This window comes from Coenobita brevimanus, chromosome 72 (genome assembly GCF_032717465.1).
Source record: "Coenobita brevimanus isolate Jiangsu-jjx chromosome 72, ASM3271746v2, whole genome shotgun sequence".
In the NCBI taxonomy this organism is placed as follows: Eukaryota; Metazoa; Arthropoda; class Malacostraca; order Decapoda; family Coenobitidae; genus Coenobita; species Coenobita brevimanus.
Genome location: NC_137025.1, coordinates 13,506,349 through 13,533,557, shown reverse-complemented (window position 1 = coordinate 13,533,557; position 27,209 = coordinate 13,506,349). Strand labels below are relative to the sequence as shown.

General features: G+C 42.3%; 1 protein-coding gene across 1 annotated transcript in view; it reads left to right on the top strand.

Moving 5' to 3' along the window:
- Positions 1-27,209, top strand: part of LOC145407043 (uncharacterized) — a 129,817-nt gene that overhangs the window by 91,491 nt on the left and 11,117 nt on the right. The window lies entirely within an intron of this gene.

The following is a 27,209-nucleotide window of genomic DNA, read 5'->3' as shown; positions in this document are numbered from 1 at the left end:
CCCCCCCCCCCCCCTAAAAAGAAATAACTTAGGCATTAACAGGAATAAAAAACACATGACTGGACCTGAACCAATGAAAAGGTTATTTGTGACAGCAACTAGCAAGATTGCAAGACAGCTGGAATGTTAAGATGACTGTAAAGTGAACAGATGGAGAGAACACTAAAGAACTGTTAAACATGAGTGAAAATAATGCGTGTATAAGTAGCTGGGGAATGGCTGGGAGAAGGAGGGAGGTGAGAAAGGAGGAAGAGATCAGTAGGATAGAAGTAGTGAAAGCAATGAAGAAAGTCAAAATGAGGAAAGCCGCAGGAATTGATGGAGTGTATGGTGAAATGAAGCATGGGGGAGATATAGTAGTAGAATGGATAGGGAAGATGTGTAGATTGGCCTGGGAGGAAAGTGGAATCCCGGAGGATTGGAAGTCAGGTATAATTATTCCTCTCTACAAAGGTATAGGAGAAAAAGAAGTTTGTGGTAATCATGGGGACATTGTCTTCTTAGTGTAATAAGAAAAGTATATGGTAGGGTACTTATTGACAGAGTTAGGGAAACAACAGAGGAATTAGTTGGAGAAGAACAGGGAAGTTTTAGAAAGAGAAGAGGTTGTGTACCTCAAATATTCATCCGTAGATCTTTGGTGGAAAAGTTTCTTGTGAAGAGTAATGTGTTGCATTCAGCCTTCATGGATTTGGAGAAAGCATATGACAGAATGGATAAACAAGGAATGCGGAAAATATTAAGAATATATGGAGTAAATGGGAAGTTTTTTAATGCTGTGAAGAGTATGTATGAGGGTGCTAAGGCTTCAGTGCATGTGGATAGTGAACTGAATGAATTTTTCTATCTGAATGTTGGATTGAAACAGGGATGTGTCATGTCTCCATGGTTGTTCAGTCTGTATGTGGATGCAGTTATGAAAGAGATACAAGATAGGACAGTGGATATTAGAGTGGCCCTAATGAGAGAGGACAGCATTTGGAAACATCTTGTATTGTTGTTTGCAGATGATACTGCATTGTTAAGTGAAGGCAAAGTGGAACTGCAGGGCATGGTGAGTGAGTTTGGGAGAGTGTGTAAGAAATGGAATCTAAAAGTGAATGTAGGGAAGAGTAAAGTTATGGTCTTTGAGAGAAATGAAGTCACTGAATGTACAGTGAAGTTGGATGATGAGGAAATGGAAAATGTGAGTACATTTAGATGCTTAGATAGTGTGATGAGTAAAGATGGAAGCATGGAGGAAAAAGTGCTTGAAATGGTACAACAGTGAAGAAAGGTTACCAGGTCTTTGAAAGGAGTGATAAGAAACAGGGAAGTGAGCATGGATGTAAAAGTCGCTGCATGATAGTATTGTGATACTAACTCTAACTTATGGAAGTGATGCTTGGACCTCGTTGGTAGGACATAAGTCAAGAGTGATAGCGGTTGAAACGAGTTTTTTGAGTGGAGTGTGTGTAGTCACATGGAGAGAGAGACTGACAAATGAGGAAGTGAAGGAGCATCGTGGTGTGGATGTGAATGCGATGGAAAGCATTAGGAGAAATACAGTGAAGTGGTTTGACCATGTGGAGAGGATGGATGGCACGAGGCTAATGAGGAGAGTGTATGTGAAGGAGTTGGAGGAGATGAGAGGGAGGGGGAGGCCAAAGATGAGATGCAGGGTTGGAGTGGAGAAGTATATGATAGGCATGTGAGTTTGGGGAGAGAACAGTGAAATGGCAGGTGATGGTAATCTGTGGCCACTCCTTCCAGGATTAAAGTGTCTGGTAATAGATAGATAGATACTCCTTGAGCATGCTTGACCCCTCTCATTTCCAAGCAACATGGGTTTTGTCCTACAGCAGCATCATGGTTCCACACACAGCCAAAGCTCCCTTGTATTGCACTCGAAAAAAGTAGCAACTCTCTCACCTTCATATTTTATTCTAACTTCATATTTAAATTTTTCCAGTAATACTCCACAATAGTTCTGTTACCTGATGTTGATGTAAGTAGGTCTAACTGAGGCATAATAAATTTTTATTTAGCGTCTTCTTTCATTGGGCATCAAGAAGCTGATGGTGATTCATAGTCAGTGGCTCATTTTGCATCTTGCAGTGTGTGTCCACTTATGATTTCCCACAGGAATAGATTTATTGAAAACACCAACTTGGTCCACTCAAAAAATTGATACTTCACCCCCTCGAGTCAGTTAAAACTAATTCTAAACATTCGTTCCATTTGAAATACGATAGGCTATATTAGTAAACTTTGAAATCAGCATGAGCTTGACATTTTATGTTTTACTGAAACTTGGTTGTGTGAATCTGGTATTAATAATGTTTGCAGTGCTTTGCCTGAAGACACATTCTATAAATGTTCCTCAGGCCTGCTGCTGACCATCAAGGTGGAGGTGTAGCACTTATCTACTCCATGGCACTCACGAATGCTTTCTTACATAATTTCTGACTTTATTCCATCTTTATTCGAATCCACTCACGTGATGTAGTGCTGCTTTCGGGTGCCTGCCCTTTCTTCTCTTCCTTCCTTCTTTCCTTGCTTCCTCTTCTGTTTATCTTCCTTTCATTCTTTCCTCTTCCTTCTGTCTATGATGACTACACTGAGTGACAAGCCAAATTATTTCCTGTACACTAGGAAACCATCTACTATGTTAGGTGGTAACCATATAACCAAATTATGGCACTTGGGGGTTTAGTGGGTAATGAAGGCACTCCAGTCGGATTGAACCAGTGCAGGTTTATATCCTAGGGGTGATTGGGGTTTATTGCTCATGTAATGCCACTCAGGGATGAATTAGACTGTTCACTATTATCTTAAATGTCAGGACCAACTTGCTTGGCCCAGGGCTCCTTTGCTGATCATGAGGCAACACTGGTTTAGATGATGAGTGATTGAATGAATTAATTAATTTCCATCAGCAGACAGTTAGAATTACAGTTGTTTATAGACCAGACCATCTTGGCTTGGATCGAAGCTTTATGGAAGAGTGGGCAATTTCTAGAAGCTATCTATCTATTGCCAGACGCCTCAATCCCGTACGGGGTGGCCACAAACAAATCGCCTCCACATCAACCTGTCCTCTGCCATTTCACTGCCCTGCTCCTAGCTTACACCCCCCCCCCCTCTCATATACCTCTCCATTCCATCCCTCCATCTCATCCTCAGCTTCCCCCTCCCTCTCCCACCCTCCACCTCACTCTCGTACACTGTCCTCATCAGTCTCTCACCTCCATCCTCTCCACATGGCCAAACCACCTCAGTGTGTTCCTCCTAACGCTTCCTATCACATCCACATCCATGCCACAATACTTCTTTATATCCTCATTTGTCAGCCTGTCTCTCCATGTGACTCCACAGCTCCTCTTAAATAACTCATTTCCACTGCTCTCACTCTTGACTTGTGTCCTTCCAACAACGTCCAAGCTTCACTTCCATACGTTAGAGTTGGTATTTCTATAAGCATTTTATGTATAATCTGATGTAAATATTGTTTTGTAAACTCATAATTTCAGTTATATTGGCATATTCTCCACAAGTTGACTCGGATGATGTAGAAGAAGATGGATCATGGGATGACTTGACATATGTGGTTGATGGTATGGAAGATTATTAGATTGTAGTTTTGGGTGGTGGCCTAGTGGGTTAGAGCGCTCCGCTTTGACCGAAGGGTTGGAGGATCAAATCCACAAGGGTCATTGGTAGACATCAGGAAGGGCATCCGGTCATATAATGCTACACGCTCCAATCCAAAGTCCTCTACCCAGGGGCAACCCCTTAGCCCTTCTGGGATACCTGACATGAAACCAAATTTTTTTGGGGGGTGGGGTTTAAATGGTCGTGTGGATGACGTAGCTCAAGGATATGAATGGGTACATGGGGGGATGTTCATATGTTATGAGGAATTTAGAAGACGAAAGAACAGTTGAATTTGGGGAGGCAGTGAACATTGTTATGTGCAAAATGCATTTTAGGTTGATGACATATGAGTCTGGGGATAATAGTAGCCAGATTGGATATTTCCTGGCCAGGAGGCCTGATAGGAGATTGGTGAAGGATGGTAAAGTTACAGGGAGCAAAGAACGTGTGAAGCAACACAAATTACTGATTTGTGACATGGTGCATAAGGAGCAGGTGGTGAAGAAGGGGACCTTTGCACCCAGGAGGAAAATATGGAAGATGAAAAACCAAGCAGCAAAGAATGCCTTCTATAGCTAGATGAGAGGTGTCTGAACAGTGAGCTGTTGACAGAAATGTTAATGAACAGTACAGAGCTCTCAAGAACAGTATCTTCAGAGTTACTGATTCAGTGCATGGATTGACAAGAGACTCTCCAAGACATAAGGTAACATGGTGGTGGGATGAGGGTGTAGAAGCTGCAGTTAAGGTGAAAAGAAGACTTTTCCAGGAATGGAAAAGGGGTGGTAACAGAGAGGAATACTTGGCTGCCAAGTGCTGGGCTAGAAAGAGGTATACAGGGCAAAATCTGAGTCTCAAGAGAGTATTATTGGACAATTTTTTTTTTTTTTTTTTTTTTTTTTTTTTTTCCAGAACGGAGGAAAGAAAAACGAATTAAAAAAAAAAAAAATCCATACACACCAGATTACCGGTGTCCTCTGTTCATAAAATATCTGTAACAGTTAGACTTGAACAGCTGTGGGTTGAACTTTGAAGGGAAACAACTCTGGGGAAGCGAGTTCCAGAGAGATGCAGTTCGGCGAATGACAGAATTCTGATAGGCAGAAGCTCTGCAATATGGCTGAGTGACATTCCAGTCATGAGTGCTACCAGATGCCCATGTAGCACGAGGGAAGGCATGGAGAGATCGTACCATGGACGCAACTTCGTCTAAGCATTTGCCAAAAAAATATCTGTAAAATAATGCAAGGGAGGCAACATTCCTTCTCACTTGCAGGGGAGGTAGTTTATTTGTACTGTAATGGCAGGGTTGTTAATAATTTTAACATCTTTGTTCTGAATTTTGTCTAGTTGTTTTAATGCAACCTCTCCACATCCATTCCACAAGAGTGAGCAATATTCAAGCTGAGAGCACACATAACTTATAAATTATAGCTAACTGCTCATCAGCAAAAAAGTTATGGACTCTGTACAATAATCCAATTTCTTTGAGGCGGTTTTAGCAAGTGATGTAACATGAGAGGTCCATCTGAGGGCATTGTTAAGTTAGACGCCAAGAATTTCAATACTTTTGGACATGGGAATATTAGTAGCACTGAAGGTAATGTACGAATCTGGCAGTATCTGTCTATTAGTAAATTGTATATATATTTAGTTTTACTAGCATTAAAAGAGACAAGGTTGTTTTGTCCCCATTCACTGATCGTAGATACAGTAGGTCTTGATTTATGGAGATGGCTGTACTGAGTTGGAAGGTAGAGATACTAGACTTTGTGTATGGGTGTCTGAGTGTGAATGAACTATGTAGTGTTGAGTCATCTGCGTATGAGTGGATGGGATTGTGAGTGACAGATAAGAGATCATTAATATGAACCAGGGATAGGGTTGGTGCCAGAAATGACCCCTGCAGCACGCCTGCGTTAATTGAGTATAAATCATCTACTTTTACTCTTCTTTTTCTAAGATATGAAGAAATCAGGGGAACAAAAGACGTTAGTCCATAGCAAGGGAGTTTGGACAGCAGGGAACGGTGCCATACTCTGTCGAAAGCTTTAGAAATATCAAGTGCTGAAAGGAAGAATATGGTATTTAAGGTGGCAGATCAGATGAAAAGGGAAAACGGATATCATAGGTGAGCAACATGTTAAGAATGGTGAAGGAATGTTAGTGGTGGACAGTGAGGAGAGAGCATTATAACTGGTTGCTGAATGAGGAGTTTGACTGGAACCGGGATGGCTTAGAGGCAGCAGACCCAGTTATTGGCCCTTGGCCTTTGATTAGTGGAGCTACTGTGAGCCTGGCAATTGGCAAGATGCAGTAGAGGAAGGTGGTAGAGGTGTTTGGGTTGACTGCTGAAATGTTGCAGGCCTGAGGAGATACAGGAGTTGGGTTTAGTTACAGATTTGGTAAATCCAAATATGTATGAGTGTGTTGTCCCAGCCCAGGTGAATGGCTGAAAAGTGTGATTGTAAATGTGTATCTAGGGAAGGGTGATACCCTGGAAAGAGGAGATTGTAGGCATAAAACTTTTGGACCAGATAGTGAAGGAAATGGAGAGAGTTCTAGAAGGCATGTATGTTAGGGAAACAGTGAATATTGATGAGGTGCAGTTTGGGTATATGCCAGGCAAAGGGACCATTGTTACCATATCTGTTGTCAGACAGCTTCAGGAAAAATATATAGGAAAGAAATGGGAGCTGTACTTTGATTTTGTTGATTTTTCGAAGGTCTTTGACAGAGTCCCTTGGGGGGGGAATGAGTTGGGCAATGAGAAATCCTGGGATCAAGGATCGATGGACTAGAGTGGTTATGGCTGTGTATGTGGGTGCTCGCATCCAAGTGAAAGTGAATGGAGATGAAATTCGAGTGATGAGTTTTCTGTGAATGTTGGCATGCATCAGGGGTCATTCTTGTGTCCTTTATTGTGTATCATGGTGCTTGAAGCTGCCTCATGTGACTTCGGGAATGTAAAGGTTGTCAGGCATGGAAGGCTTGTTCTTGCTGAAAAGTCACTTGAGTGTGTGGTTGTTTTGTAATTTGAGGGATATGCAATGTGCTGGAGATGGGGCTGGAGTTGCTAGGGTGGCTAGGACTCTATATCTAAGGTAGAGTGGTTGGAAGAGGTTCAGGGAGCTGTTGCCTCTCCTAACATTGAGGGGGCATTCCCTCCGTGCTAAGGGACCTTTGTATGCAGCATGTTTTAGGAGTGTAATGCTATATGGTAGGTTTAGGAGTGTAAGCATATGGTAGTGTGACCTTGGCAGTATAGGAAGAGGATATTTGTAGGCTCAGACATACAGAAATGACAGTGACTAGATGGATGTGTAATGCATCCTTGAATGCGAGCCCTGGGGAATGGGTAGGATTATGATTGAAGGCTTGAGAGGAAGGTTGCGACTAGAATGTATTAGAGTTGTAATGAGGAAGAGTGGATTGAGATGGTTTGGGAATGTTGATAGGATGGAGGATGACAGTTGAGTGAAGAAGGTGAGAAGTGAGTAGTGTCCTGTGCTAGTGAGTTCCATAGGAAGATCTGGCACTTTTAAGGAACATAAGACCAGATTATTAAGTAACCCCTCCAAGATCCAACGTAATTGAGCCCAAGCAAAGTCCAGGACTTGGGCAAAATGCCCCTGGACAGGTACAGTACGTATAGACCCCAACTGAACGTAACTTGAAAGCTACCTAAATAACTCGCTACCGGAAATGCGCAGCACCTAATTAAAACCCTGTTCACACAAATAAGGACAGAAACCATGAAATAAATGAAAAGGACCTAGAGAATGAGAAATTAGAAGTGAGTAAGGAAAATATTTAGCAGTGTACAGGGTACTTACAACACATCCATGGTTGTTGTGAAGATTAACCCGCCTCCCCTATGGATCTGACAGTGGTGAAGGTGCACTTGAAGCACGTACAGTAATCCAGTGTTGCACTGCACTTAATCCTTTGCACTGTGAATTATAATTTTTTAACACTGAACATTCTGTTCTTACTTGCACCACACCAGTGTTGGACTCTGCACTTAATCCTTTACACTCTGATTTCTAAATTCTTAACACTGCACAACACCGTAAATTCCCATGTGGTCTAGTGGCAACAGGGCCTGCAGCAGGTAGGGCACCACCACAAAAGCGAGCATGTGGACAACCATGGCAATGAACGTGCAATCACAATAGTAGGTAGGCAGGAAGTGGGGAGGATGCAGGGGCACTCTAGCAGACGTCGCCAGAACTACACACCGTGCGGCAAATTTAGAGTAGGGATGAACACTCCTCCCCCCCCCTCAAGATTGTTTCAGGCGTCCATCCGGATGGGCTTTTGTCCAGATATCTTAGAGAATCTCCGAGACTTGGACTAATGGACCCAAGCCCAAAATGTCTGGATCTTAGAGGGGTTACTGTATTATCTTAAATGTCAGGATCAACTTGTCTAACCCCGTACCCCTCTGCTCCTCATGGGGCAACTTAGGATTGGATAATGGATGGACGGATGGATTATGATTATTATGATGATGATGATGTTTTTTTCGTATTTTTGCTGGCCATTTTTCACTTTTTGACATAGAAATATACTTCTGTCTATCTTTCTATCTATTGCCAGATGCCTTAATCCTGTTCAGGGTGGCTTCAAACAAATCACCTCCATGTCGCCCTGTCCCCAGCCATTTCACTGCCTTGCTCCCAACTCACACCCCCCTCTCTCATATATCTCTCCACCCCATCCATCTCATCCTCGGCCTCCCCCTTCCTCTTCCCCCCTCCACCTCACTTACATACACTCTCTTTGTCAGTCTTTCACCCTCCGTCCTCTCCACATGGCCAAATATACTTACTTCATTATAAATTACTTCAAAAAGTTATAGATAATATATTTCCCTACATGGAAGTAATTCCGTCTTGTGCAGTGTTAGTGATAAGCTTGTGCTTAAGAAATGTAGTGGTATTAGTAGTAGACTGAGATAATGCTTATTTCGTATGTGCTGTGTGTCGGGGAGAGCATGTGGAGATTGCTAGGCATAAAAGGATTGACCTTGCTGATGAGTCCTTTGAGTGTGTGGAAAGGTTTTGTTATTTTGGAGACATGCTATGCGCTGGAGGTGGGGCTGGAGCTAGCTGTGTGGCTAGAGTGAGGAGTGATTGGAAGAATTTCAGGGAGCTGTTGCCTTTCGTGACGTTGAGAGGGCTCTCCCTGTGCCCTAAGGGATCTTTGTATGCAGCATGTGTTTGGAGTGTAATGTTGTATGGTAGTGAGACTTGGGCAGTAAAGGAAGAAGATATTTGCAGGCTTAAATGTTCAGAAATGGCAGTGATTAGGTGGGCGTGCAGTTCATCCCTGAATGCGAGGCCCAGGGGTGGCTAGTTTTACGATGGAAGAGTTGAGAGGTAGGATGTAACTGGAATGTATTGGTATTGTGATGAGGAGAGGTAAATTGAGATGGTTTGGGCATGTGGAGAGGATGTGGGATGATATTTGGGTGCAGAAAGTGGGAAGTGGTAATGTTGAGGGTAGGGTAGTGAGAGGTAGACCGAAAAAGACCTGGGACGAGGTCATTGTGACCTCAGGGATAAAGGATTAAATAGGAAAGCTGCCAGAATTCAAGCAGCATGGGGAGCCACCATAAGGTGACCAGGGCCGATGCATGTAAGCATGTTGGAGCCTTTAAAAATGAAATGAAACGAAATGATTTTGTTGCTCTGTTTGGACTGAAGATGGGGGGGGGGGGGAGAAAAAAAGTTACGTTAATACAAGATGTGTGACAGTGAAGTGAGGAGAAAAGTGTAGATCTTTAGGAGTACACAGGCTGCACAGACATTTAACATTGCTATGTGTCCTGTGCTGGAAGTGGACTCAAAATCTTTTTAAACTGGAAGAAAAGGGGGTGCCATTTTTTTGGAGGGCAAAGCCTGAATCTGGAAAAGAGCAGTTCAGATTTGATTGGGTACCATCTCAATGCTCCCACCCTCAGACGTGAAAGGGCTTATAACCTTGTATTAGAAGAATACAGTATTGGAGTGTAGGAGACAGAAGATCAGATATGCTTTTGCTTAAGTAGTCCTCTCAGTTTCACCTAAAACACTTCACACGGCGGATGGAAGGCTACAAGGAATAAATGGGAGATTTGAATGATTCTTTGATTACAAAGGAGGAAGTGCAGGAGGCAGTAAATGAGATGAAAAAAGGGAAAGCTGCAGGTATGGATGGGTGTGCTGTGGAATGCCTGAAGTGTGATGGAGCGACTATTGTTGACTGGTTAGTAAGATTGTTGAATGTGTGCTTTGTGAAAGGTATGGTGCCAGTTGACTGGGCAAGTGCTTGTGTGGTCCCGTTGTATAAAGGGAAGGGTGATAAGTATGAATGTACTAGCTTTAGGGGTATAAATCTGTTGATTGTTGTAGGTAATGTGTATGGTAGAGTGTTAATTAAGAGAGTTAGAGAGGGTACAGTGTGAGTGATTGGTGGTGAGCAGTGCGGCTTTAGGAGAGGGATTTAGAGAAAGCATACGATAGAATTGATAGGGAGGCTTTGTGGACAGTTTTAAGATTGTATGGACTTGATGGTAGGTTACTAAAAGGGGTGAGAAGTTTTTATGTAAATAGTAGAACAGTTGTAAGAGTGGGAAATACTGAGTGATTGGTTTCCCATGAGAGTGGGGCTGCGGCAGGGATGTGTGATGTCGCCTTGGTTGTTTAATATTTATATGGATGGTGTTGTAAGGGAAGTGAATGCAAGAGTTTTAGGTGGAGGTCTGAGTCTGGTGAATGTTGATGGTAGAGAGTGGAATCTGAATAAGCTGCTGTTTGCAGGTGATACTGCACTGGTGGCTGATTCAGAGGAGAGATTGAGACAGTTGGTAGGGAAGTTTGGAAGGGTGTGTGAAAGGAGGAAATTGAAAGTAAATGAGAATAAGAGTAAAGTGATGAAGTGTATGAGGTCAGTAGATGGTAGGGAGATGAATATAGTTTTGAATGGTGAGTTGCTTGAGGAGGTAGAGTGTTTTAAGTATTTAGGGTCACATGTTGCTGTGGATGGAAGAATAGATGCAGAAGTGAAGTTTAGAATGAATGAAGTAGGAAAGGTGCTGGGAGGAAAGAAAAAAGTGTTTAGATGTTGTTCAGTTAGAATGGATGTAAAGAGAAGGCTGTATAAGGGTGTTGTGGTACTGACTGCATTATATGGGGCTGAAACATGGAATATGGATGTAGCAGCTAGGAAAAGTTTGAATGTAATGGAGATGAGGTGTCAGAGGAGTATGTGTGGAGTGACGCGTATGGATTGAGTGAGAAATGATGAAGTGCGAAGGAGAACTGGAGTTGTTCGGGAGGTGGCTGATCGAGTTGAGCAGAGGGTGTTGCGATGGTTTGGGCACATGGAAAGAATGGATAATGAGCAATTAGTGAAAAAGATAACTAGATCTGATGTGAGAGATGTAAGGCTGAGAGGGAGACCACAAATACGATGGATGGACAGTGTGAAGAGAGCATTGGATGCGAGAGGGATGTCTGTTGAACAAGGAAGAGTGGCTGTGTGTGACAGAAATAAATGGAGAGAAATTGTGAATGAATAAATGATGACGCAGCCTTGGGGGGATATTCTCCCACATTTGGTCTGATCAACTAATGAGGTCAGGTGTGGGTAAGGGTATGGGTCTATTATGATGTGGCAGGGGTAAACCAGCTGTGCTGTTGGGCGCTGCTACGGATGTCACTGATTGCACTGCGCAGTTGACCCTCTTGTGGTGTGGTGTGGTGAGGATCCGTCCCTTCTCCCCTTTGGGGGGCTAAGGTGCGAATGAATGTGTTTGAATGGATGAGTAAATGGGAAGTGTGTCGTCCTGTCTCGGCTACCTCCCTTTCCTTGGGGGAAGCAGCCTAGGTATATAGATAGAGATAGATAGATAGCATCATCCTATCTCAGTTCAGATGTCACCAATACATCCAAGTATCTTTACAAGTACATAATCAGTTTGGTTTCTTTCAGCATTCATTCTCTCTCTGTGTACCCTGCACATTAATGTATTTCTTTGTGCTTAAGACATCAGTTATTTGTGCATAACCTCACCTAAAAAGTGTGTGTCATAATTTTCTTGTAACACAGCTGAATAACCCATTGCATCATTCAGAGGACCCATAACATTTCATCACTTGTTGCAGACACACTGTGATTCCTTAGCACATTTTGTCGCTTTACCTCATTCTAAAAGCATTATTTCTCCTCCATACTTTCATCACAAAAAACAGTTGGTTCAGTCTTAGCATCAGTGAGGTGTTTGGGCCCATAGGTAGGATATCATAGTCAAGCACATTTAAGAGTAGATCTATCTATCTATCTATCTATAGCCCGACGCCCTAATCCTGCAAAGGGTGGCCGCAGACAAAACGCCTCCAAGTCGCTCTGTCACCCACCATTTGACTACCCTCCCCCCAACTCACCCCCCCTCCTCCCTCATATACCTCTCAACTCCATCTCTCCACCTCATCCTCGGTCTACCCTTCCCTCTCCCTCCCTCCACCTCACCTACATACACCCACTTAGTCAGTCTTTCATTCTCCATTCTCTTCACATGTCCAAACCACCTCAGTGCATTTCTCCTAATCTTCTCAACCACATCTACATCCACCCCACAACATTCCTTCACTTCTTCATTCGTCATCCTGTCCCTCCACGTCACTCCACATGCTCCTCACAAGTAACTCATTTCCACTGCTCTCACTCTTGACTTGTTCCCCTCTTGCGAGGTCCACGCCTCGCTTCCATACGTCAGGGTAGGGATCACAATACTATCATGCAGTGACTTCTTAACTTCCATACTCACCTCCCTATTTTTCATCACTGCTTTCAATGTACCAACAATCTTCCTTCCCTGCTGTACCCTTTCACGCACTTCATCCCTCAAAGTAGATGATTGGCCAAATTCTCTTTGAGGCATTGCTTTATCAAAACTCTTCACTCACCTTTTGGGGATAGAGCCTATGGAAATACATTACTCATATTTGCACATTTGGACCACTACGTCATAAGATGTATATGTAGCACATTACTCTTATTTGCACCTTTGGACCACTATGTCATAAGATGTATGTGTAGCTAACAGAGCCACTTCCACCATCTCAAGCTTAAACTTGCCTTACATGAATCTTGAATATTATAATGGTATGGTAGTAACTTATCCTTCACCTGTCATTCATCAGTAGTCAGCCTACCAGCTCCCTTTTTACTCCATTTGCAAGTGCTCACACCCATAAAACTCCTGCTTATTCATGGTTCGCACAGTACCTACCACCTGTTGTTCTTCCTTCACATCTTGGACATTCCATGTAACCTTACAAGCCTCTCTTGCTTTAGTGGGCACTGGGAAAGCACAAGACTCAGAAACAAGACTTCTGTGATCCTCTTTTTGGCTAGATCCTTAACAGAGGGCTTCCTGGCTCCATCATCTCCTCGTGTTTAGTCACCTTCACAGTACAGTGGGAATATGTAGGTGGTACTATTTTAGCCTGTACCCACAGGCATTTTATCAATGCTGTTATTTTGTAACCTGAATGGTACCCAAGATAAGATTAGGTGACAAAATTGATAATGGCATGATTAATAAACATGCATAGCTAGTAATGCAAGTCTTCATTTGTTATCTACATTTTGCTGTCTTGTAATCTACACTGTTATGATAACATGAAAGTAGCAAGAATAGAGTGGGAAGAGGGTTCTTGTACTGAAGAGGTGCAAAAGTTTAGAAAGTACATCATAATAGGATGGCAGAATGCACAGGTAAGTTTAGAGACAGTATTCTTATTGGCTTAGGAAGCTTTCTGGTACCTCTTTCATGGTGATTTATTTGAAATATTAATTTATTCTCTTGTTATTGTAATAACGTAGATTCCATAAATGCCTTCCAAGAGTATATCTGTGTGTGTGTGTGTGTATATATATATATATATATATATATATATATATATATTATCTACTCACTCGTAATGCTGCTTTGGGTGTCTGCCCTTTCTTCAATCCTTCTGCTTCTGCCTTTCCTTCCTTCATTCTTTCCTCTTTCTTCTGCCTATGGGTGACTTTACACTCCCTCCTCTGTCTTTCTTTCCTTCATTCTTTCCTCTTCCTTCTGCCTATGGGTGACTCTACACTAAGTGACAAGACAAGCTAAATGGTTTCCTGTACACCAGGAAACCATTTACTACGCTGGGTGGTAACCATGTAACCAAATTTTGGCACCTGGTGGTTTAGTGGGTAATTACGGCGCTCCAGTCAGATTGAACCAGTGAAGGTTAATATCCAAGGGGTGGTTGGGGTTTATTGGTCTCATAATGCCACTCAGGGATGAGTGAGGCTGGTTACTTTCATCTAAAACGTCAGGACCAACTTGCCTAGTCCCGGTCTTCTACGCTTCTCATGGGGCAACGTAGGATTGGATGATGGATAGATGGATGGTGGTTGGGGTTCATTGCTCACGTAATGCCACTCAGGGTGAGTAAAGCTGGTCACTCTCATCATAAACATTGGGACCAACTTGCCTAGCCCTGGGTTCTTCACTCCTTATGGGGTGACATAGGATTGGATGATGGATGGATGGATGGATAGTCAGTATACTGTACATATGTCTGCTGTCTATCTTAATCTGTCTACCTATACAGTATATATACTGTATATACACACATAGCTACTGCAAATTGACTTAGGACCTTCCCCCACAAGGTATTAAAAAACAGGGCCTAAAAACAAAATTATTTTTCAAACGGTTCGTTCCAAGCAGAAACAGTATACAAGTAATAACGTTTCATTTTTTGTTCCTCCTCGAAACATAACGTTCCTGAACTGGTTAGAAAGAAATGAAAACCTGTTAGAACGTTATTCTCAAACCATGTATTGAATATGCTATTAGCCCGATACATGACTACATTCTTATAGATGGTAATAAAACCATACATTTCATTGTGCATAGTATCCAACAAAAACCCTTAAATGTCGTAAGAATTATATACTACTACATTATAAAATAAGGCAACATATTTACTTATACAATACAGGAAGCGTAGTGTAGGAGTGTGCAAATTGCAGTCTCAATTGTCATAAAGTAAAGACATGAATCACTAAATTATTATACATGGCAAAAAATATATTCATAAAACAAGGGAACGTGATTCATATCATGAAAACAAAAATTCATAATTATAAAAGGCAAAAAAATACTCTTCACAAATTAAATGAAAAGTGGTGCATATGATACTGTTTGAAACAAAATCACATCATCAGTTGCAAGTACTGTAAACAGATACAGTAGACTTAATTTCTGCAGAAGGTAGTAAATTTAAGCCTGATTTACAGGAAACATGGTGCACAGTATCTATATATGTAGTAAACTTACAGATAAGAAATGTATGTACTTAAGGCCGCTTTCACATGAGGCCACCGGTGGCCTCCACTGGTGGCCAATTTCGTATCATATTATACACAAATCATGTTATTATGCACGAATATATTATACACGAATCACATGCGTCTCATACACGAAATCGGACACACTGTGTAGAGGTAGGTTGCCAGGGCACGATAATAACCACCTCAGTGTCGCGCGCCGCGACTATGGTGTCCTCCACTGAACTCACGCCACTCCTTGGCACGGTTCTCATTTGAAAGAATGACGTCACAGGAAGAGCTCCTTGTCTTGTTGGTGGCAACTGGTGGCGCTGTATGAAAGCTCTGATTTGAAACAATGCTTTACAGCAAGTGGCAGCAACTGCCAGTGGCGGACACTAGTTGCGCGAGTGAGCCACTGCCGGGAGCTGGTTGCTGGCCGAGCAACCGCGGTGGCCTCGTATGAAAGGCTCCATTGAAAACTATGGGAGGCAACTAATTGAGGCCACCAGTGGCTTCTTGTGAAAGTGGCCCAAGTAATTTGGCTACTGGAAGTGAAATTGGATATTGACCAAATATGGCATGGAACGAAAAGAACGTTATTAACTGGTTACAGGGATTTTAAAATAGCGTTTTTGTTTCAGAACACTAACTATGATAACGTTTTCATTTCCGTTTTTGTTCCGAGCATAAATTTGTTCATTTTGGTTTTCATTTTCGTTCCCATAAACTATTTCAAAGCCCTTAATTCACGCGAACTTTTTTCACGCGATTTCGGTTATCCACGAATTTTTCGTACAATAATTAAAACAAAATTATAGTATTCAAATAAATAATTTTAATATACAAGAGAAATAAATAAAATATAAAAATGCCTACCTGCTGCCCATGTGCATTCATATGTGTGTGTGTGTCGGAAGTTGGTCTTCCACGCACCACACAGTCAGTTTGAGTCCGACAGTCGAACCATGCATGACTCTCGAATCGTTATTTGTGGCTTATTTTTCTGCCTTCCAGTGATTGCTTGCCGTGTCTGCCAACATGGGGCCTAAGCGTAGTGCTAGTGATGCATGTGGTAACACACCAAAACGGACTCGTAAAGTGATGTTGCTGACAGAGAAAGTTAAAGTGTTGGACAAACTTAAGGGAGGAATGTCGGCAACAATTCTCCATCAGGATGATTCCCCGTCATTTATTTACATACCAGTTTATTCAGCAAGTACAATACACTAGTTTTTTACTTATATGAGTTATAAAATCCCCCTGAAAATTAGTTATTAAAGTATTAATTAATCAATAATAAGTATAATTATAGAATGACAGGGAATCGTCCATGTTTTGATGGTGAATTGACTTCGTGGTGAATTGTCTCTGAACCGTGTGTTTGGGATGAGTCAACTGTTCCTACAATAAAGAAGACAGAACGTAGCATACGGGACTAAACGGGAGTCAGTGAGTGCTTGTGCACAAGACTGTGCTGAAGTGTCTCCACCTACACCTGTGAACTAGCTCAGAACCGTATGTTTAGGGTAAATGAGTCAACTGTTTGGACAATAAAGAAGGCAGAATGTAGCATATGGGAGGCAGTGAGGGTTTGTGCACCAGACTGCTGAAATTTCTCCATCTACGCCTGTTCTTGTCAGGTTTCAGTGTTAAATTTCTTACATTTTTGTTGTTTTTCATACTTTATGCTAGTTTATAATGTGTATGTAGTGCATAAATAGTATTATTCAGATGTAATATACTTAGTAGACATGCATAATTATGTGCACACAAGGGCAGAACATATACGCGAATTTACCACATACGCGAAGGGTCTGGGAACGTAACCCTCGCGTGAATTAAGGGCTTACCCCTGTATATCACAATGTTTGTTCATGAAATGCCATTCATTAATATGAAATCATGTTTCCCTTGTTTTTCAGGACCAGTTGGATGCATTCTGGCATGGAATCACTTAGATCTCTAAAGTAATCTAGAGACATTTCTTTGCACCAAACATTTGTCAGTTCAGTCTTGAGGTTGTCCAGATTGGATGTCTTCTTCTCTGGCGTGATTTTCTTCATCTTTCCCCAGCAGTTTTCTATCAGATTCAGATCCGGACTGTTGCCAGGCCAATCAAGGACCTCAATCTGATTATCCTGAAGCCATTTTGTCACCTTTCTTTATTTGTGACATGGAGCTGAATCGTGCATGAAAAAGTCGCACCCATGAATAACAAAAAAGTTTAACTAGTGATCTTTCAGAACTTGAATGTACTAGCCACCATTCATCATCAAGTTCTTAGGAAGAAAGTAGAGGCCTCCCCTTCCCATTTCACCCGAGAAACACCCCCATACCATTATTGACTGTGGGTGCATAAAGAGTCGGCACCCTGTAAGCAGGATCATATCGACTATGGGAGGCAGGGCGACGAACCTTGGCAGAACATACCTGGAATACTTGAAATGCGCTTTCATCGGAAACCATAACTTTTCTCCACTCATCCGATGTCCAGTGTGCATACTTCTTGGCAAACTGAATGCGCTGCTTCTTCATGCGGTCAGTGAGAAGCCATTTCTTGGCTGTGGTGAGGCTTGGCAAACCCAGCTCCTTCTGCAAGCGGTGTTGGATAGTTCGAATTGAGACGTTTTGTAACAGCTGGGGATGCATTCTCTTCAATTGTGCTGCTGTCAGTCGAGGATTCTTGATTGCTTCCCTCTTCAGAAGCATATCTGTACCTCTGGAAGTCATCCTCTTCTTTCCACCGCCTTGTTTGGCTCTGGTATGACATCAGGTGGCAGGCTACGCGATGCAGCAAGAATCTTCATGACGGTTGACTTTGCGTTTCTAGTACGTTCACAGATCGTGTTGATAGGGACATTATCCTGCCTCCATGCAGTGATATGGACCCTTTCATCCCTTGAGCAATGCTTTCCAGGCATGACAACTCGACTCTAGGAAAATAACAGGGCAAACAGTAATGCATACAAAAAAAGAGGGAGTTGCGAGCTTGGAGCGACGGGACCACATACTCCCACTCTCGCTTCTGGGCAAGTACTGACATGCTGAGTGTTTCACCATGTCCCACCAACACCAGAGGAGTTGCCAGTTACTTCTTGCCCAAAAAATTCACTTGGTAGAGGTGGAAACACAAAGCAAAGACAGACAACTCTTTCATAGCAATTCTGTGTGTAGGTCCTAAGTCAATTTGCGGTGGGGGTGTATATGTATCTCTCTCTCTCTCTCTCCATCCATCCATCATCCAATCCTACGTTGCCCCATGAGGAGCGTAGGACCCCGGGGCTAGGCAAGTTGGTCCTGACATTTAAGATGAGAGTGACCAGCCTCATTCATCCCTGAGTGGCATTACGTGAGCAATAACACCAACCACCCCTTGGATATAAACCTTCACTGACTCAATCTGATTGGAGCGTCGCAATTACCTACTAAACCACCAGGTGCCATAATTTGGTTACATGGTTACCACCCACCACAGTAAATGGTTTCCTGGTGTACAGGAAACCATTTGGCTTGTCACTCAGTGTAGAGTCACCCACAGGCAGAAGGAACAGGAAAGAAAGACAAAAGAGGGACTGCAAAGTCACCCGTAGGCAGAAGGACAAGGAAAGAATGAAGTAAAGAAAGACAGAAGAGGAAGGAAGGAAAGGAGGAAAGGAAAGGGCAGACACCCGAGAGCAACACCACATCGAGCGAGTGGATGGTGAGCGCCCCCACCTATCACTTATATATATACACTCGACCCACGATTTGACAGACCCCTGTTTCCCTGATTTCGAATTTCCCGGATATTGGCTGAGGCCGGACAATATTATCAAATGCCAGACAAATGCCCGTACAAGTCGGGGATTCTCAACAAAAGTCTGGCCATTATTCTCTCATATAAAACTATAAGCAGTCTGCTGCACAACACAGTAAAATTTTTGCAAGATTTTGACTCGATACAGGCCATTCGTAACACACACAAGAAATTATTTTCATACATGAAACACATCTTGGCCACCAACCTGCTTCATACCACCAGCTCCTAACTCGTGGCAATATCCCATTTGCCTCTTACCTTTCTCAAATGCCTCTGTAAATAGTTAATTGCATAACACAGTAAAGTTTAAGGGAGGCTTGGACACAATAAAATTCATAGGCAATAAAAAAAAATATTTTCTTACAGACAAAGTCAATGGGATCTATTCCTACTCACTTAGCTCACCCTACTCGGTGTGACTAAATACCAAATCGGCACTTTTCACTGGAGAATATTTTAATTTTTTTTGCCACAGTGGTTCATACACACCTAATTATCTGAAATCTACTTTAAAAATTGTACTTAATATAACTTGATTTAAAAAATTAGGTTTCAGAGCTACAATGCATGAATGTTAGCAGATATTTTCCCCCTTCAGATCGTCAGTGTTTATATCTCGGTCAGCTGATGAGCGGTTGGCCAATGTTAGAAGATATTTCCCCTTCAGACTGTCAGCACACTTTGACAGACTTCTGTTTTGCATAAATATTTATTTTGATTACAAAAAAATGTATCTGCATTGTAAATTGATATTTATCCAAAACAAAAGTCAGTCAAGGTGAGTTGTTAGGCTAGAGGCAAAATACTTCTGTTGACTTTAAGAAGTTTTCACTCTGAATCCTGATTTTCTATTAATTAAATTAAGCACAAACTTTTGACTGAATTTCAAATAATTAGGTTTGCAGACCTATATGGTTATAAAGATTAAAATATTTTCCAATTAAAATTGCCGATTCGGTCCAAGATCGAGATCTCATTCGATGATTGTTTGTATCTCAATCAGCTAATTAGTGGTTGGCCATTGTTAGCAGATATTTCCCCTTCAGTTCATCAGGAAGCCTTGACAGACTTCCCCTTCAGTTCATCAGGACGCCTTGACAGACTTCCCCTTCAGTTCATCAGGACGCCTTGACAGACTTCCCCTTCAGTTCATCAGGACGCCTTGACAGACTTCTGTTTTGCAATGAATATTTATTTTGAGTAAAAAGAAATGTATCACCATTGTAAATCGATATTTATTACAAAACACAATCCGTCAAGGTGAGTTGTTAGGCTAGAGGCAAAACACTTATGCTGACTTTAAGAAATTTTCACTGTGAATCCTGATTTTCTATTAATAATTATATTAAGCACAAATTTTTGACTGAATTTCAAATACTGTAATTAGGTGTGCAAACCAATATGGTGATAAAGATTAAAATATTTTCTAATTAAAATTGCTGATTCGGTCCAAGATTGCGTGTTTGTATCTCGGTCAGCTGGTTAGTGGTTGGCTGACCTTGTGGTGCTCCATTCCTTCCTCATTTTCCACTTTTTCCTCAACTTTCTGATCTTCTATCATACTCTTCACATTTTTGTCAACAACTGTCTAAAACAACCATTCTTAGGGTGGTAGCTAGCAAAATACAGCTATTGTGTCAGTTATTATTATTGCTATTGCATCAGTGTTATTATTTTATGTACTGTGTATGTTACTTATGTTGGTATTGGTAGCCTACATTCCAGAATGCTCTAGATTATCGGAATAATTGCCGGACAATATTGGAGAATTCGGACAAATTATGGTAATAGTTCAGGGAATGGTATGTGGGCCGGACTTTTGTCATTCCCGGACTGGTCTACCCCCCTTTTAGTCAAGCAAATCGAGGGTCGAGTATATATATCTATCTATCTATCTATCTATTGCCAGATGCCACAATCCCGTAAGGGGTGGCCATTTGACTTTGAGTTATTTATTTTATGGGGAGGGGCACTAATCCTCCACCAACCCACTTGTTCATACATAGGGAGCACGTATGGTTTGGTTATATGGTTACCACCCAGCGTAGTAAATGGTTTCTTGGCTTACAGGAAACCATTTGGCTTGTCACTCATTGTAAAGCCACCTGTAAAGGAAAGAAAAGCAATAAGAAGTGACAGGAAAGATGGGAGAAATATGAAGAGAGGAGGGCAGACACAGAAAAAAAATGATAGAGGCTAAGGAAGAAGTAGGCAGCTCTACATCAAGTGAGTGGATGATGGTCGCCCTATGTATATATATATATATATATATATATATATATATATATATATATATATATATATATTTGTAAGGGGAGTGGAAAGGTTAAAAGAGGATGAGAAAAAGGCAAAGTATAAGAGAGAAGTGGAGGAACGATTGGGCATTTATGAATTGGAGCAGATGGGGGACATGGAAGGTGTGTGCAGGATATTTACTGAAGAAATATGTACAGCATGTGATGTGGTGTGTGGGATGAAGAGAAGACGGAGGGGTGTGCAAGGAACAGCGTGGTGGAATGAAGAGGTGAGACAGGCTGTGGCACAAAAGAAGAAAGCATACAATGAATGGATGAGAAGTAGGGGCATGGAAGAAGTTGAGAGGCGGAAGAGAGAGTTATATGTAGAAAGAAAGAAAGAGAGGTGAAAAGATTAGTAAGAGAAAGAAGAGAGCGGATGAGGAAGTTGGAAGGAACTTGAGTGTAAAGTGGAGGGACTGTAAGAAAATGTTCTGGAAAGAGGTGAAAAGAGTAAGACAGGGTGGAAGTAAAGTTAGAAGGGGAGTGAAAGATAAAATTGGTAGATTACTAGTGGCGAAGGGAGAAAAAGTGAGCAGAAGAAGAGAACACTTTAAGGAATTGTTGAACATAGAGGATGGAAGTAATGCGAGTATAAGTGACTGGGGAATGGCTGGGAGAAGGAGGGAGGTGAGAAGACAGGAAGAAATCAGTAGGGTAGAAGTTGTGGAAGCAATGAAGAAAGTTAAATTGGGGAAACCCCCTGGAATTGATGGAGTGTGTGGTGAAATGCTGAAGTATGGGGGAGAGATAGTAGTAGAATGGATGTGGAAAATGTGCAGATTGGCCTGGTAGGAAGTAGAGTCCCGGAGGATTTGAAGTCAGGTATAATTATTCCCTTGTACAAAGGAAGAGGGGAAAAAGAAGTGTGTGGTAATCATAGGGGCATCTGTCTTCTTAGTATAATAGGAAAAGTGTATGGTAGGATGCTTATTGACAGAGTTAGAGAAAGAACAGAGGAATTAGTTGGAGAAGAACAGGGAGGCTTTAGGAAGGGAAGAGCTTGTGTAGATCAGATATTCATTCTTAGATCTTTAATGGAAAAGTTTCTAGAGAAGGGAAAGAAGTTGTATGCAGCTTTCATGGATTTGGAGAAAGCATATGACAGGGTTGATAGACAAGGATTGTGGAAAGTATTAAGAATATATGGAGTAGATGGGAAGTTGTTGAATGCTGTGAAGAGTATGTATGATGGTGCTAAGGCTGCAGTGCATGTGGATGGTGAACTGAGTGAATTTTTCTCTTTGAAGGTTGGGTTGAAACAGGGATGTGTCATGTCTCCATGGTTGTTCAATCTGTACATGGCTGGAGTAATAAAAGAGGTACAAGGTAGGGTAGTGGATGTTGGAGTGGCCCTGGTGAGAGATGTTAGTGTTTGGAAACTCCCTGTACTATTGTTTGCAGATGATACTGTGTTGTTGAGTGAAGACGAAGGAGAGCTGCAAGGCTTGGTGGATGAGTTTGGGAGAGTGTGTAAGAAACTGAATCTAAAGGTGAATGTAGGGAAGAGTAAAGTGATGGTCTTTGAGAGAGGTGAACTCAGTGAATGTACAGCGAGATTGGATGGTGAGAAATTGAAAAATGTGAGTACATTTAAGTACTTGGGTAGTGTGATGAGTAAGGATGGAGGTTTCGAGGGTGAAGTGCTTGAAAGGGAACAGCAGGGAAGAAAGGTTGCTGGTTCCTTGAAAGCAGTGATAAGAAGCTGGGAAGTGAGCATGGAAGTGAAAAAGTTACTACATGACAGTATTGTGATACCAACTCTAATGTATGGAAGTGAAGCTTAGACGTTGCTGGAAGGACACAAGTCAAGAGTGAGAGCAGTGGAAATGAGTTATTTAAGAGGAACCTGTAGAGTCACATGGAGAGACAAGCTGACAAATGAGGATATAAAGGAGCGTTGTGGTGTAGATGTGGATGTGATAGGAAGCGTTAGGAGGAATACACTGAGGTGGTTTGGCCATGTAGAGAGGATGGAGAGTGAAAGACTGACGAAGAGAGTGTATGTGAGTGAGGTGGAGGGGGAAAGAGGGAGGGGGAGGCTGAGGATGAGATGGAGGGATGGGGTGGAGAGGTATATTAGAGAGGGGGGTGTGAGTCGGGAGCGGGGCAGTGAAATGGCGGGGGACAGAGCTACGTGGAGGCGATTTGTTTGTGGCCACCCCGAACGGGATTGGGGCATCTGGCAATAGATAGATAGGTAGATATATTCATATATCTGTCTGTCTGTCTATCTGTATTAATATATATATATATATATATATACGTGTCAAGTGGGGTTGGTGGAGGATTAGTGCCCCTCCCTGTAAAACAATTAACTCTAAGCCCTTGGGCACCCTGTTTGGGATACATGGCGTCTGGCAATGAATGAATGAATATATATATATATATATATATATATATATATATATATATATATATAATAGATAGATAGATAGATATATTCATATATATATATATATTTATATATATATATATATATTTATATATATATATATATGTATATGTATATATATATACATATATATATGTATGTATATATATATATATATATATATATATATATATATATATATATAATAGATAGATAGATAGATATATTCATATATATATATATATATATATATATATATATATTATATTTATATATATATATATATATATATATAATAGATAGATATATTCATATATCTTTGTTGCTTTGTTGTGGCGCGTCATTCCTCCGACATCCGCTAGAGTTCCCCTGCATCCTCCCCACTTTCCGCCTGTCTCTTGTCGTGAGTGAACACACATCATCATGGCTGCCCACATGCTCGCTTTTGTGGTGGTGCCTTACCTGCTGCAGGCACTCCTGCTGCTCTTGTGCCTCTCATTCGTGTGTGTGATGATGGCCCCGCCGCCTGAGAAGAGGAAGAGAGTGGTATTGACTCTGGAGAAGAAGCGAGAGATATTGGAGAAAGTAGATGCGGGATGGTCTTCTTCACGCATCCTCCGTGAGTTTAACCTGGCCCGATCTACTTTGTTTGATATTAAGAGATCCCGAGACAAACTCAAGCAGTACACGGCTGACTTCTCGTCGAAAAGCAAACGCAACATGGAGAGGAAGATGATGTTTACTCCCAAGTTTGCTGAAGTCAACCGCTTCACGTTGATTTGGTATCGACAGCAACGTGCTGCTGGTGTGATGGTACGTGGTACGGAGCTGAAGGTTGCTGCTGAGAAGTTCGCAAGGCTTCACGACACCCTAGACTTCAAGGCATCCGAGGGTTGGCTCTTCCCGTTTAAGTTACAGCATGGCCTTACCAACGGTAAGTCTCATGGCGAAGCTTTGGGCGCTAACGAGGATGGAGTAGAGGAGTTTCGGCACAAGGTGAAGGGCTTGATCGACAGGGAGGGCCTCACTCTCGGTCAAGTCTACAACGCTGACGAAACTGGTTTATTCTATCGCTCTTTGCCTACGAACACTGTAGCTGAGGAGACAGAGAAACATGTATCTGGCCGCAAGCTCTCCAAGCAACGGCTATCTGCTTTTTGTTGTGCCAATGCTAACGACATGCACCGGCTTAAGCCAGTTATTGTTGGCCGTGCAAAGCAGCCTCGGTGTCTTCTTGGGGTGATGGATGTCCTTCCTGTCGTCTGGTACCATTCTTTGAAGGCATGGTTCACAGCCCAGATCTTCAAAGACTGGTTCCACCGCCATTTCGTCAAGGGGGTCATACATTACCACACGGAGAAACTGGGAATCCCACGTGACCAGGTAAAGGTCCTCCTCCTCCTCGGCAATGCACCTGCCCACCCGTGCGACAAGGACTTGGTGGCTGAGAATGGCCGCATTAGGTGCATATTTCTTCCACCTAATACTACTGCTCTCATCCAACCAATGGACCAAGGAGTGATCATGGCAACGAAGCGCCTATACCGACGGAAGTTCCTGGACGAGGTGATGGTTGTTCTCGAGGATGAGGACTAGCGCAGGGAGGGACGGGACACGCGAGGCCAGCGAACTTTGGAAAACCTTCGCCGCTACATCGTCTGCCATTTACAACTGGGCCAGTGCATGGAAGGAAATCCCTGTCAAGACTCTAGAAAATGGTTGGTCTTGTCTTCTTCTTGGAACAGATGCGGAGTACGATTTCCTAGGTTTCAACGTGGATGACTTCCATGCACGTCTACATGCGCACGGCGACGATGTTGATGTGGACGAAGTGCGTGAGTGGTTGGATGACGACGAGGGCGATCCTGGGTATCAAACCCTGTCTGATATGGAGATCGCATTTTCAGTTGCAGGTGTCAGTACCCAGCTTGAAGATTCCGATGAGGACGGCGACAATGATGCGGACTCCTCTAAGCATGACACAACTCCAGCCATCCCCAAGCTGAGCGCACTCCAGGAGCACCTAGAGTTGGTTCTGGACTACATGGAACGCCCGGACTGTGACAGGGAGATGGGGCCCTTGGGACTCGTGGAGGAAGCGCGTGCTTTCAGGCAGCGCATCATAAATTGTCAGAATCGTCGTTCCTTGCGTCAATCAACAATTGATAGCGTTTTCAGGCCAGTGACCCCGGCTGTGCCCAGCCCTGGCTCCACTCCGTTGCCTCCCCAAGACAGGCCCTCATGCTCCGAGCCACAGCCCAGCACATCAGCCATGGTGGAGTCACCGCTCGACGTGAGTTTACGTCTATCGTCTGAGTCATCTGCAGTGGGTACGCCATCACCACGACCCAGCGACGCACCCCTAGGTCACCTGCCAGCGATACTCTCAGACTCTGACAGTGATTAAATGGCAAGAACTTCTTCACTAGACCACATGGGAATTTAGTGTTGTGCAGTGAAAGAAAAACAGTGCATACAGTATTGTAAAGAAAGTAGAAATTTGAGCGAAAAGACAAAATTTTTGAACTAAATTTAATGTAAATACACTTGTGATTTGTTTTGAAATTGGTTTTATGAGTGGAAAGACTTGAAGTGCAGAGTGCAACACTTATTAAGTTACAATGGAGCATAAGTAAGACAAAGAGTGCGCAGTGTGAAGAGAATGGACTTCTGAGTGCGAATGACTAAGTTTAGTGCAAGACTTCATGAACAGTGTACTGCAAGTGCTTCAGGATATCCTTCTTACTGTCAGAGTCTGAGAGGAGGCGGTTATTCATCGAGATGGCCATGGACTTGCTGTAAGTAGGCAGAATGTTTCATGCTGTACTGTACTGTATTTTCCATACTATTCTTACCTCAAACACCTCCTTTCACTCTTTTATGTCCCTTATTGGTGTGAATATGTTGTCTTAGGTGCTATGCATGTGCAGTAGGGAGATGTTTTTCTGAGTTAGGCTAGGTTAGGGTCCATAACTAGCAGTCCAGGAGCCAGGGACTTGTAAGTACCCAGACTGTTTAATATTGTATGAACCTACCTCAAAAACCTCATTTTATGCTTCTTTTGCATTTATTTCAGTCTTTTATGTCCCCTATTGGTGTGATTTGGGTCTTAAATAGGTGCTATGCATGTCCAGAGGGAGTTGCATAGGTGTGTTTCTGATTTAGGGTCCATAAGTACAAGTCCAGGAGGCTGGTGCCCACTATCCGGACAGGACCACTTTCCGGACATGCCAATGGCTCTATTACGTCGGATAGTGGAGGGATTCCTTATATATATATATATATATATATATATATATATATATATATATAATGTATGTATGTATATACTGTACACATGAGGTGCTACCCAAAAGCTCCAGTAATTTGAATATTTTAGGAGAATAAGTTACCTTACCTCATACAGTAGGCACTCATAGGACGCGAGTTTATATGTGGGAGAGAAGGTTGCGTACTATGAATATATAAACTTATGGGAAAAATTACATATGGGTGGCCACCCCCTTAATTGGTAACCTTTGAGATGCCTTTCAGATCTAAGTATTGTACTATACAGGGAAACTGTCTAAGACATATTACCTAAGATAAAGTAAACCAACAAGATTATGGCTTATTACTTAAAATATAACTAAATCAACAGGGATATGGCTTAACTAAACCAACAAGAATATGGCTGCTCACCTTAACCCAAGAGGACAACAGGCTTGATGGACGAAAGAAGGGGATCCGAGGCAGGGTG